Source organism: Mauremys reevesii, linkage group 1 (genome assembly GCF_016161935.1).
Source record: "Mauremys reevesii isolate NIE-2019 linkage group 1, ASM1616193v1, whole genome shotgun sequence".
NCBI classification, from domain to species: Eukaryota; Metazoa; Chordata; order Testudines; family Geoemydidae; genus Mauremys; species Mauremys reevesii.
The window spans coordinates 291804049-291817075 of record NC_052623.1 but is presented as its reverse complement, the minus strand read 5'-3'; positions in this window follow the sequence as shown (position 1 = coordinate 291817075).

Sequence of the window (13027 nt, the reverse complement as noted above, 5' to 3'; positions counted from 1 at the left end):
ACAATATGTCTAAGAAGAAAGTTTAGCTGCGCTCACTTGTCATCTTCACCACTTACTGTCATGCAGGTGTCAGGCCCAAGCATAAGTCAAAAATCCTTCCACTGAATTAGTCACAATGAAGAATTACATTACAAATCACAGCCATCAACTGAACTGATGCAGCAATAGAAAGCACAGGGAAAAGAAAGGGCCAGTAATAGCAAATGGTTCCTTTCCATATTGAAGCTTTATTGATTTTTAGATCCTGCCGCTGACCAAATCTTCTGGGGAAAAAAAATCAAGGAATAAACTTTTTTACCCACCTTCCAATATCTGAACTAAAGCTACATCTTTGGGCTTATTCTAAGCATCTCTTTGATGGTAATTAACTAGTGTTGTGGCAAATGAACAATAATAAATGTAATAAAATAAATCGTATGATATATCCCTTCCCCCTAGCCTATGTCTGTCTTGTCTGCTTAGATTGTAAACTCTTCGGTGAAGGGATTGTCTTAATCTGTGCTTGTGCAGTGCCTAGCACGATGAAGCCCCATTGTCGGTCGCCACTGGGGCACCATCATAACAAAACAACAATGCTTTTTTCACTTATATAGTAGTTTCCTCCTGAAGACCCCCTAGCTAAGTCAGTGTTCACTGTAAATTAATATCAAGCCTGGAATGAACAGTAGGTTTAAGTGACATTGCTGAATAACCCACTTCTGACAGTGGAGATAACATACCACATGATAGACACTAACTGGAGCCATCTAAGCATGGTGCCAATCGCTATCCCCATCTCCTCAACTCTGTCCTTATTCATGCAGTTTTCACCTTCAGTAAGTCAAGGGCACTATTTGATTCTAATAAGAAAAGAGGAAGAGTTTAAGGTTCTCTCAGCTGCCTGCTCCCACTCCCTCATATCAGTGAACTTGAGGGATGTCTCCAGAAGAAGCAAGTTTCTTTAACATACCTGTTATATCCTACAGTACTGAAGGGGTAAATAAAAGAAAGCTTTTGTGACCAGGAAGGTTAAATGATATCAAGACCTTGGCCATGTTTTCTGAGGGTCAGCGATGGCCCTGGGGTCTCCACTTGGAGCATATCACTGCTCTGTGCTGCTTCTCACTGACTCACTCTGCAAACCATGCTCATTGCAGCAAAGAAGAGGAAATGATTCATAATCCCTGACCTTTACCTCTGCCCGTCCCCCCCCGCAAAGTGAACCACACATATCAGCACGAACAGAAAACTAGAGCCATGGCAATCATGACTAGACAAACCCGAGGCTTACAATGACCCTTGGGTGCTAAAGACCCCATGGGAATTATGGGCCTGATGTTTGCTGTAACATGGGACACATTAGCAAAATTCACTGATTTGGAGGGATGCTGGTAAAAACAGACTCTTTAGCCTGGAAGGAGATGAGATTACAGAGATATTGGCAGGAACACAGCTGCCCCCTACTCAGTTGCCTAGCAACCCTATGAGCCCAGCTGGGCCCAATAAACCCTCACTAAGTGATGGTGCTCTCTGATAGGTCAGAAGAGGCAGCAGATCACCATTTAAGCCCTGTTGCAACAGCAGCACTATGGCTGCCCAATGTGTTCCATACCCCCGAGCTGTGCCAGACTCACTTCCTGTCCAGCCCTTGCCTGCTTCTCTCCAGCCTGCCTGGTCCCTGCCTACTTCTGAACTCCTGCTACGTAACTTATTGGCTTGTCTCTTGACCACAGCGGTGGCTCTGCCTTGAGATTCTATTCTGACTCCTGGCTCTGCCCTTTGGCTTGTCTCCAGACTATGCCTCCGATTCTGCCCTCAGATTCTGCTCTGACCACTAGGCCAGACTCCTAGTCTGACCAGTAGGCTGCACAGTCTACACCTCAGCGTGTGATAGTTATGCTCCAAGGGCACAAACGGAACCATCCTTTCGTTTGATTCTTTTGCTCAATACCGTACATAACAAGGCTTTACATCTTCCCTGATGAAGTTAAAAGAAGTAAACATAGATCCAATCAATGAAAACCTCTTTATGTAAGGTACAGTCAACCTAGGGAACTCGCTACCACAGGAGGCCATCCATCACAGCAATAATAATTCACACTTCTATTGACATTCATGGATGCAGAAGGATGAGGTGGACAGAGCCTAATGACATCATTATATCTCCTTCCATATTCTTCTTGCAAGGCTTCAGATGCAACAAGCACCTGAGCATGTGCTTAACTTTTAGCACATGCACTATTTACATACTTACAGATAAATACATGCTTAAGTTCTTTGCTGTATTGGGCCCTAGGTAATAATCGGAGATATACCAATCTCATAGGGACCTTGAAAGGTCATTGAGCCCAGCCCCCTGCCTTCACTAGCAGGACCAATTTTTTGCCCCAGATCCGATCCCTAAGTGGCCTCCTCAAGGATTGAACTCACAATCCTGGGTTTAGCAGGCCAATGCTCAAACCACTGAACTATCCCACCCCTAAATCCTGAAACCCTTTCCCCTCTAGACAGGCTCTGTATTGACCTTCAGGATGAAGCAAGGGCAAGAAATCTCCTCTATGGCTAAACCAGCTAGAATTACTGACTTCTCCCACATTCTGAAATACACATCCAGTGTAACAAGCTGGCCAGTTCTGATCTTACAGTGTGATGTGTCTACACCACGAGCTATTATTGCTAATGAAATGTTACACAGTCAAAAATATGAAAACAGGTGAGCTAACCGAATCAGCTTGGTTTGGTTGGTTTTTAAAACCAAGCTTTCTAGTAAGGGTGTCCAGAGTTTGCACAAATGATAGTCAAATCAGCAATTTGTTGTCAGGATCCTTATGGCCATAGGAAATCTTTGCACAAAACTGAGTGGCTTGCAGCTGCCCTGTCTTTAATACAAAGGAATAATACATTTTGCATAGTGTTTTTTCTACAAGCTACGTCCCAGAATGCTTTGCAGAGCTAATTCATACAGATAGACAATTAAAGGAAGAGTAATAAAGTGAGAGAAAAACTAAAAGGAACCAAAAGAGGTGGAAATAGGTTTTCAGTTGAGACTTGAGGAGCAGGAGACTCAATGAAATGTAGAGGTACAGGGAGCTCCAAGTGGCAGCAGAGGCAGAGTAAGGTGCTTGCACCAAAAGTGGTGCTATTGGGCTGAGAGGCTCAGCAGAACTTTTCCTCTCAGATCAAAATGGAGGCTGAATCCCTGTATTAAAGATCAGGTCAACTGTGGGGTAAGTAGGAGAATTGATTACACCATACTCCAAATTTGGACTACATTTTTGCCATCCATCATATTGATTCTTGATCCCCATTAAAAGGCTAGTCTCAGTCTGTTATTTGTTGGTTGATGAAGCATCATTTCCAACAGGATCTCTCATGAATGATTTACAGTTTAACATCCCAAGTATGTATCTGGCTCTAAAAACACAGGAAATCAAAACACTAGAAAACTCCACAGCAATAGCAACGGTAATCATATTTCTCCTCCTTCCCCATCTGATGCAGAATTTAATCATCACCACACAAGAGAAGAATTTCCAGGTATGCATATCATGCCCAATAAAACCATAATCAGAAACATCTCATTAAGCAGGCAGGAATGTCACAGAGATCAAGTGAGCAAGTGCTACTATTCAATTTTAAGTTCATATAATCTTCCTGTTACCTGCTGCTGCAGTGAATGATCGTAAAGACAAACCACGCTAACTCCCTTATTAAGGTTTGCAACTACTGACCAGTTAGACTGTCTGTCCACCTAGTTGTATATAGTTTTTTATAAGTAAAAGACAGTGTACACTCCACAACTTGTTAGAGTGGACCAAAAAGATTCACAAACTATATTTTATTCAATATATTTTAAAGAAAGAATATAAAAGCTTTGACAACCAGTCATATGCATTTACAGAGCTTGGGAGAGGTAGTCAATAGAATGGAAAAATTAATTGGGGAAATGTTTCAAAACAATTCAAAATTTCCTAAACAGAACTAAAGATTAGCCCAAGCCCATAGATCTAGACATGCATTTTAGATAGACTCCTGAAAAATGAGTTTTCTTTGTAACTGGGATTTTTATTCAGCCCATTATAGGGGTAGGGCCTCGCTGTAAAATTTGGAGCTGGGTTCATTTTCTGAACCACCCATCCAAAACTCAGCACTGTTTAGGAGTGGAGCTTTGGTCTAAATCCATCTCTAAACAGAAACTTGCAAAGGTGTCTGAAACATCTAGCTTCAAAATTCTGAGCCAAATTCAGAGGTGGCGGGACAGGAGAATGTATGTGAAAGTCACAACCACCTACCGAACTTAGTTTTGCCCTCAGTTTCACAGATGTAATTCCCATTGCAGCCAGTTGGGTCTTCCTAAGCCTGATAAAATCTTTGCTATGCAAACAATTAAGGGGGCTGGGAAAAAAGGTGTAATTTTCTTCACCACACTCCCTCCAGAGACATTTGTGAATTTGGCCTCATGACTCATGGCAGGGAGGATGCTCAATCTTCCCTCCTATCAAAATCTGGACAGAAGGCTGCAGATGGGAACGGTAGTGGGGGAAGAAGTAGCACTTGACGGCATTGCTGAGGGCATTCACGGAACAGTCAAGTAGTGGTGCAGAAAAGGGCTGTAGCTGGCAAATGCTGTAGCGTGGGTAAGGGATGCAGTCAGGTATCACAGGGAGGACACTAGAGAAGACAGATCAGCCCAGTGAAAGGGAAGAGAGGTTTTAAGTGGAAATCTAGATCTTGGAGCTGAGTGTGAAGTTGTGAGGGAAGGAGAAAAGGCAGAATGGAGTCTGCTAAAGAGCCCGGTTCTGCTCTCAGTCCCATGAATGTGAAAGCAAAGTAATGACTAACTTCAGTGTAGGTGTTATGCTGTCTCGGTGGTTCACAACTGTGAGGGCCAGCCTGAGGGCAGACTGTCAAAAACCAGGGCAGACACCCCAAACTGGCTGTATGTTCTATAATTAGATTTCATCAACCCAGTAACCAATGTGAATTCCTGAAGCACTGGGACAGTCTGAGAGTCACAGACAGTCCCCTTAGACCAGTGTTTCTCAAACTGGGGTTGCCGCTTGTGTAGGGAAAGCCCCTGGCAGGCCGGGCCGGTTGTTTACCTGCCACGTCCGCAGGTTCCACTGATCGTGGATCCCACTGGCCATGGTTCACTGCTCCAGGCCAATGGGAGCTGCTAGAAGCAGCGCAGGTCAAGGGACGTACTGGCCGCCCCTTCCAGCAGCTCCCCTTGGCCTGGAGCAGCGAACCGCAGCCAGTGGGAGCCGCAATCCGCCGCATCTGCAGACGGGGCAAGTAAACAAACCGGCCTGGCCCGCCAGGGGCTTTCCCTACACAAGCGGCGATCCCAGTTTGAGAAACCCTGCCTTAGACTCTCCAGTCTATCTTGCCACCCAGGCTAGCTGGACTTAGTAATAAATGGTCACTTACACCAAAGATCACAAAATATTCAGGTTGCTCCCAGGCCCAAGAGACCAGTCACTTACCCCAGGTCAACTTGTATCTCAGATCTCATACTAATGACAATGCTTGTAGCCAGTCCTGTAATAAACTAACTAAAGGTTTATTAACTAGGAAAAAGAAATGAGAGTTATTTAGGGGTTAAAGCAGGCAACATATATTACAAATGACTTACAGTCTCTGGTTCCAAAAGGTGAAAGAGATGTTGTAATCTGTCAGCAATTAGTGTTTTAGGGCTAACCCAGGGGATCTCTCCTTTTGTTTCCTAGCTCCAGCCCTGCGAGAGAGTCCAAACAGCAAAGAGCTGAGGAATTTTCATTTTCAGCAATCTGTGTTTCTTTCTTCCAGAATTCAAGCTTCCTTGCACATAGCACCTTTACTGCTGTGAGAGGGTCTAGCCCACTCTTTGTATCATGATGTTTCACAATGGCCCACTTAGTTTTGATAATCCTTCTTGATGGGCTGGGTAAGCCACTCCTCCTGTCTGAGCTCACAAGATCAGAGCAGGCATTTTTACAGTTAGAAAGCAAAACTTACAAATTAGCTTATAGCCTGGGACACATCCATTACACATAAGATTAACACAGTGGTTCTCAAACTTTTGTACTGGTGACCCCTTTCACATAGCAAGCCTCTGAGTGTCCTTATAAATTAGAAACACTTTTTTATATATTTAACACCATTACAAAATGCTGGAGGCTGGCAGTTCGTGACCCGCCATGTAATAACCTCGTGACTCCTTGAGGGGCCGTGACCCCCAGTTTGAGAACCCCTGGATTAATGCATGCAGCAATTTACAAGCATTTATAGAGTCTAAACACTAATCACATCCGTTCAAGTCCTATCTTGAACAATACTAACCTACAGGTGAGCTGGTCTGGTTTCCAGCCATGAATTTATCTCTGTTCAGCTGATGCCTACAGCCTTGGCGAGAGCTTATACCTGGTCTACTAGCATCACAGGAGGTACTTATGATTTATACTGGTATAAATGAGCCCAAAGAGAGGGTGTAGGCTGTGGAGGGAAAGAAAGCACAATTACTAATCTGCATGGAGAAAGAACTTGTTAGGAGCCCGTTGGCTGGTTTTATTCCTCTCTGGAGTTGGCAAGAGGAGCCAGGCATCTCATTTTAAGGATGGCTCCTGGAAAGCTAGCATGCTGAGCAAACTGCATGAGCAGGCTGGCTGGGAATACTTTCCAGTGGACTAAAGTTTTAGTAGCATTTCTTCCCCTTTATTCAGTACAGCACCAGGTGACAGTGGCTCTGATGTCAGTACATTATAGGTTCCCATGCCTCCACATGGTATTACAGAATTACATTCCCACGTACCAAGCCTGACCATACACTTTGCCAGGGCAGAACTCTGGCTTTCCTCTTAACTGCATTGATATGTTTCATGTGCACTGAGAAACGAGGTCAAAGGGGCACGTTCTGCTGGCCTGCAGAATCATTCCATGCTATGTAGTGGACACTGAGGAATCCCACACGTGGATCCAACCCCCATTGATAGGCCCATTTCTGGATAAAATTCAGGAGACTAATAAATGCTTTTTTAAAAGGCATGAGGAGCTGGGCATTCCTATGGTTTTCCTCAGCACAAGTCTTGCTCCACAGGTGTCTTTAATTTCTACAAAATGAAAGTAAAGAATGCATCCATGAGCTGGGACAAAGGTATGTAACAGACTGAGATGCATGGAGGTGCTGCCATTATTAAAAGTGCATGTTTAGCAGGGATCGGGAGGATAGGGGGGAATGATGTATCAGGATTTGCATGGATTTAACTTTAATGGGAGAAATATGACTCAGTCTTTGCATAGTGCACATTCTACCGCAAATGTTCCCCTTATGGTAAAACTTATCTGAAGCTGCTGCATGTTGTTACTACTATTATTTGTCAGTGATGTGGCAGGAAACTCATATTAGCAGCAGGTTACGTTGCCTTTTAAAAGAGGATAAAGCCTGTTAGTATTGCAGGCCATGAATAATGGAAAAGCTGGCATGATTTAATAATTTATGAGCATTGTGTCTATTTTATTATCAGAAGCCAATTTTGAGTGCGTACAGAAGACTGGGGAAATGCAACTCAGTTGTGCGGGTGCTGTCTGAACAACAATGTAGGTCTAGATTTTCAAGTGCTCAGCACACACAGCTGCAGACAGATTTTCAAATCAGCTCCCACTTTTAGGCACCAAAACAAGAGCCAGATTTTCAGAAGTGCTCAGCCTCAGGCAGCTTCCAGGGTGACATTTATGGCCAGATATTCCACAGAATGTCAGAGGCTGAGCTTTTGAAAATCTGACCACTTATTTGGTGCCTAGCTCTCCTGCACATCTTGCTCACAGAACTTAGAAGTTCTAACAGGAGACCAAATAGACTTAAAAACCCACTCCTTTCTATCAAGCAACTGGGGCTTGCTCTACAATTGACCAATGACTGTTTGCGTGTTGGTTAGCTTTAGGTCTCTCACGTAAGGAAAGCCAAAAAGAAAATGGCTTAATGAAATAAGCTCTAATCAACTTTCAGATAAAAAGCCAAATCTACATAGCAATGTGCAGACTTTAAAAGACACTTTCCAGGGCACAAAGTGAAATGTACAGTTTTGATGGAGAAGATACAGCTCTCTGCATCTGTCTAGACATTTTCGTAACAAAATTAAATACCTTTTATCTGAACAGAAAAGGTTTCAGTTACACAGCACAGGAAAGTCCCCCATTCCTTTTCTGTTTTTCTTCTGTTCCATGAAATTAGATTTAACAGTAGAAATCTGAAATAACAATGTATTCCTTATACAGGCTGAGCACATACCGTATCACAAATTGCAAAATGAAATCAATACTTAGGTTGACATCCTTGCCCCATTGAATTCAATGGAGTTTTGCCATTGACTTAATCTGTATTTTCCTGAATTCCTAATTAGCTTTCTTTGGCTGCCCCTCCTAAATATTTGGAACAGTTTATTCATTTAATCTGGCTCTCCAAAGCTTAGGAAATATTCTATGATTAAAATATAGAAATGTTCAAATGTAAGGTCAGTACCAGAAAAATCTATGTATTAAATCCTTTCAGGATTCTTTTAGATTTTGTTCTTCTGAGGTTATAAATCCCACAGTTGTGGGCTGGTTGCTATGAAATAGCTGATGGTATTCTGTAGTAAAAGCCCCCTCTATTTGCTCTGAGATGTTCCGTATAAAGAGCAAACCACCTTACTGTAGATTGTAAATGACTGTCATTCTACATAGCTGTCCCAGTGGTAATTAGAGTGCCAGCAACTGTGGATTGGTTCAACTTTGAATACAATGGGCCCAATTGTCCTCTCACTTTACTGGTTTAAATCAGGAGAAACTCCACTGAAGTCAATGGAATTAAACCAATGAAAGCAGGACTGAGAGGCCAAGTAATTTCTATACACCTCTACCCTAATATAACACAGTGATGACCCGATATAACACAAATTCAGAGATAATGCAATAATGCAGTGCTCCGGGGGGGGGGGGGGGCTGTGCACTCCAGTGGATCAAAGCAAGTTCGATACAACGCGGTTTCACCTATAATGCGGTAAGATTTTTTTGGCTCCCGAGGACAGCATTATATCAAGGTAGAGGTGTAGTTTGTTATGACATCCTTTAGGCAGGCTCCCTCTCACACTATCACCGGATCTAATTATAGTAATAGCAAGTGGGAGGGAGAGGACCAGGGCTCCTACAGCCTCAGAATGAATAGTCAGACCATCTGGAGTCACGGTATTTCTTAAGCCATTTGACAAATGCACCACTCCCAGCACACAGAACTGAAATGCTCCATATGCTGCTGGACTATAATAAGGAAGATGTGTACAGCAAAGGAAACATTTATGTTGTCCTGTTAACAGATAGAGTGTCCTTCCCACTTAGATGGCCTGCTGGAGTAGGAGATCAGATTACTAAGGATGCCACATGGTTATTCAGAGCAATGGGTGTCTTCAGCCTTATACTCACAAGCACTAAACTGCTAAGAGGAATTCCCATACTCTTAAAAACCTTTGTGTGAAACTGGGGGATGGCACAACTCAGTGAAAGAACACAGGAGAGTTTTTAATTCCTCCATCAGTGACAGTCTCTTTTCCACTCTCGGTTCAGCTGCCCCAATGGGGCATCTGGAGTGGCCCTTCACCAGTGCTGTCTGGATTCATTTGCACTACGACTCAACATAACTAAACTACCTGCATCTTTTGACAGAGGGATGAAGGCGATGTTTATCTGTAGCCATCTGTAACAACGAGGCATTCTACATTCCAGAAATAATTTAAACATTTGTCACCATATCTGAAAAATGTCACACAAAAAACAGCGCACAGAGGCAATACCAAACATTTTTTCCTCAGAGAAATGAGCACAGGAAATAGGGTTGCCCTATGTAAACTAGTATGAACAGAAAAATCTTAGCTGCCAAATAGGGTGTGATTTCCATAAAATGTTAAAGGAACTAGTATTTGTGGACTTCACTGGCATTATCCTCTGCTTCTGGTTTACCTTTAAGACGGTTTACCTTTAAGACAGTACTTTTTAAACCACAGATGGATTTGCCAAGCACATTTTATATTGAGGAGACTTATGGGCCCCATTAAGTCATTTTCAGCAAAACCTTCAAAATAGTTTAATCAGCAGTTGCTTCTATTTTGTGTGTGTGTGTGTGCACATTCATATTTGCACACACACATTGTATATATTTATATATATGGCTTAAACCTCAGCACTAATCTAAAACTGCATTGATCCCCAATTCTTTATTATATTCAAATTTGAACATGTTCAGATAAGAATCTCCCTTTCCTTTTTTGTGAGCTGCAACAGATCCACCATGGCTAAAATCTCTCTTGGGGGCTGAATATCTCTGGCAGACTAATAGATTAGTTACTAGGAAGACTGTACAGGCTAAAATAAGCATCCAAAATCTTTGCCTATCACTTATTATATATTACACAGCTTCATGTGAACTGTTAGATGCTGCAATATAGTTACAAAATAATTACACATCAGATTACTGTAAATTATGAGTGGCGGTGGGAAACCAGATGGCCCACACAGCACAAACTGCTCTTTCAGACAACCGTCTGAGTACAATTTATTATAATACAAAGAGACAATAATATTTAGAAATGTATATATTAGACAGATCCCTTTGAGCATGTAATGAGGCGGCCTCTGGCAGGACACGACTGAGAGTATCAATCAAATTGCTTAGAGCAAGGCAGTCACAGCCCAAAGCTGGGTGTCCTTTATTACTAAGGCACACCAAACCGGCCACACAGAGAGGACTTCAGTTTTACCCCACTGGCTAACCAGAAGTCATATAAGCAATTCCCTCAGATACTCCAGTTCCCTTTTATCACCACCAGCATCACTCCTTATGGGGATGAATGGTTATGAAAACCAATACCCCAGTAAAAGAAAAAAGGTTCTCCCAATCCCAAAGGACCAAGCCCCAGACCCAGGTCAACATACAAGTCAGATCTTACCCACAAATCATGCTGTTGCCAATCCTTTAGAATCTAAAATCTAAAGGTTTATTCATAAAAAGAAAGAAATATAGATGAGCGCTAACATTGGTCAAAGTAATTAATTACATACAGCAATGGCAAAGTTCTTGGTTCAGGCTTGTAGCAGTGATGGAATAAACTGCAGGTACAAATAAAATCTCTGGAGTACATCCTCAGCTTGGATGGGTCAGAGCTTCAGTTTGTAGCAAAATTCCTCCAGAGGTAAGAAGCAGGATTGAAGACAAAATGGAGGGGTTTCCAGGGCCTTTTATATCCTCTGTCATGTGGAAGGAAACCCCACTGTTCTTACTGTGGAAAATCACAGCAGCAAGATGGAGTTTGGAGTCACATGGGCAAGTCATATGTCCATGCATGACTCAGTTCTTTACAGGTAGAGCAGCCACTGCTCACATGCTACCTTGAACGTTCCCAGGAAGGCTCCTCATATGTGGATTGAGTCTCCCAAGGTCCATTGTCACTTAAGTGTTTCTTGATTGGGCACTTAATCTGAAGAATTCTTTCTCAAGAAGCCAACCAAATGCTTCACTTATGCTACTTAGAATCAAACACATTGAGATACAAGTACATAGCCCATATTCATAACTTCAAATATGAAAATGATACACACATACAGACAGCATAATCATAACCAGCAAATTACAACCTTTTCATAGATATCTGACCTGGCCTCCTTTGTACAAGATTTGGTGCCACTATAGGATCTTGGTTGCAACAATGATCTATATGGTCACAGTTTATGTCAATAATGTCATACATGGCTAAAATCTCTCTTGGGGACTGAATATCTCTGGCAGACTAATAGATTAGTTACTAGGAAGACTGTACAGGCTAAAATAAGCATCCAAAATCTTTGCCTGTCACTTATTATATCTTACACAGCTTCATGTGAACTGTTAGATGCTGCAATATAGTTACAAAATAATTACACATCAGATTACTGTAAATTATGAGTGGCAGTGGGAAACCAGATGGCCCACACAGCACAAACTGCTCTTTCAGACAACCGTCTGAGTACAATTTATTGTAATACAAAGAGACAATAATATTTAGAAATGTATATATTAGACAGATCCCTTTGAGCAATACTTTATTTTGTTGTTTCCTACCAGCCCATTCACTGTTTATTTTAATTATTGCATATGTCTAATATATAGTGTGATGGTTTAGACTAAGAAGCAAGCAGAACAGCTGATTAAAATGTTGTGCAGCATAGTTATTACACCCCCACAAATGTCAGAATGGCCTATGGCTAAATCATTAGGTAAACTACTGGAAAACAACAGCAATAAATTGCTAATGTGGCTTTTTGATGTTATATGGCTAGCTCCTGCGTTCTGGAAGTAGCCTTTCTCCTTGTGCCTCAACACACGTGAACTGTGTATAAATTCATAGAATATGAGGGTTGGAATGGACCTCAGGAGGTCATCTAGTCCAACCCCCTGCTCAAAGCAGGATCAATCCCCAGACAGATTTTTGCCCCCGATCCCTAAATGTCCCCTTCAAGGATTAAACTCACAACCCTGGGTTTAGCAGACCAATGCTCAAACTACTGAGCTATCCCTCCCACCATGTCCAAGTCAACAGCCCTAATTCAGCATGATATATACATATCATCCTATTGGCTTCAAAGGAAGTATTTGCACACTTAAAGTAAGGCATACATGTAAGTACCTTGATGAATCAGGGCCCTTATGCCTGTTGCACCCAATACCTAAATATACTGCTGAATAGTATGGCTTATAACAGCATTTACTTTCCAAAATGTACCCCAAATCTTGTGCACTGAGATCTTGACTCCCACTGACTTCAATGGGCTTTGGATCAGGCACCTTCTGAGCCTTCTGCTACTGCTGCATAAAACAAGAGGTTACAGAAAGGCAAGAATAAGACACAAGATTAGAGGAACTCTTGAAAGTGCCACATAACAAATAAACAGTGCTTTGAAAATCTTCCTTGCTTTCAGTTTCCCTTAGTTGACTGTTGTACATGGCCATCGCTGTTAAAATGAAGAATGAATATGACTGCTGTAAATGCAAAATGGATTACACCTT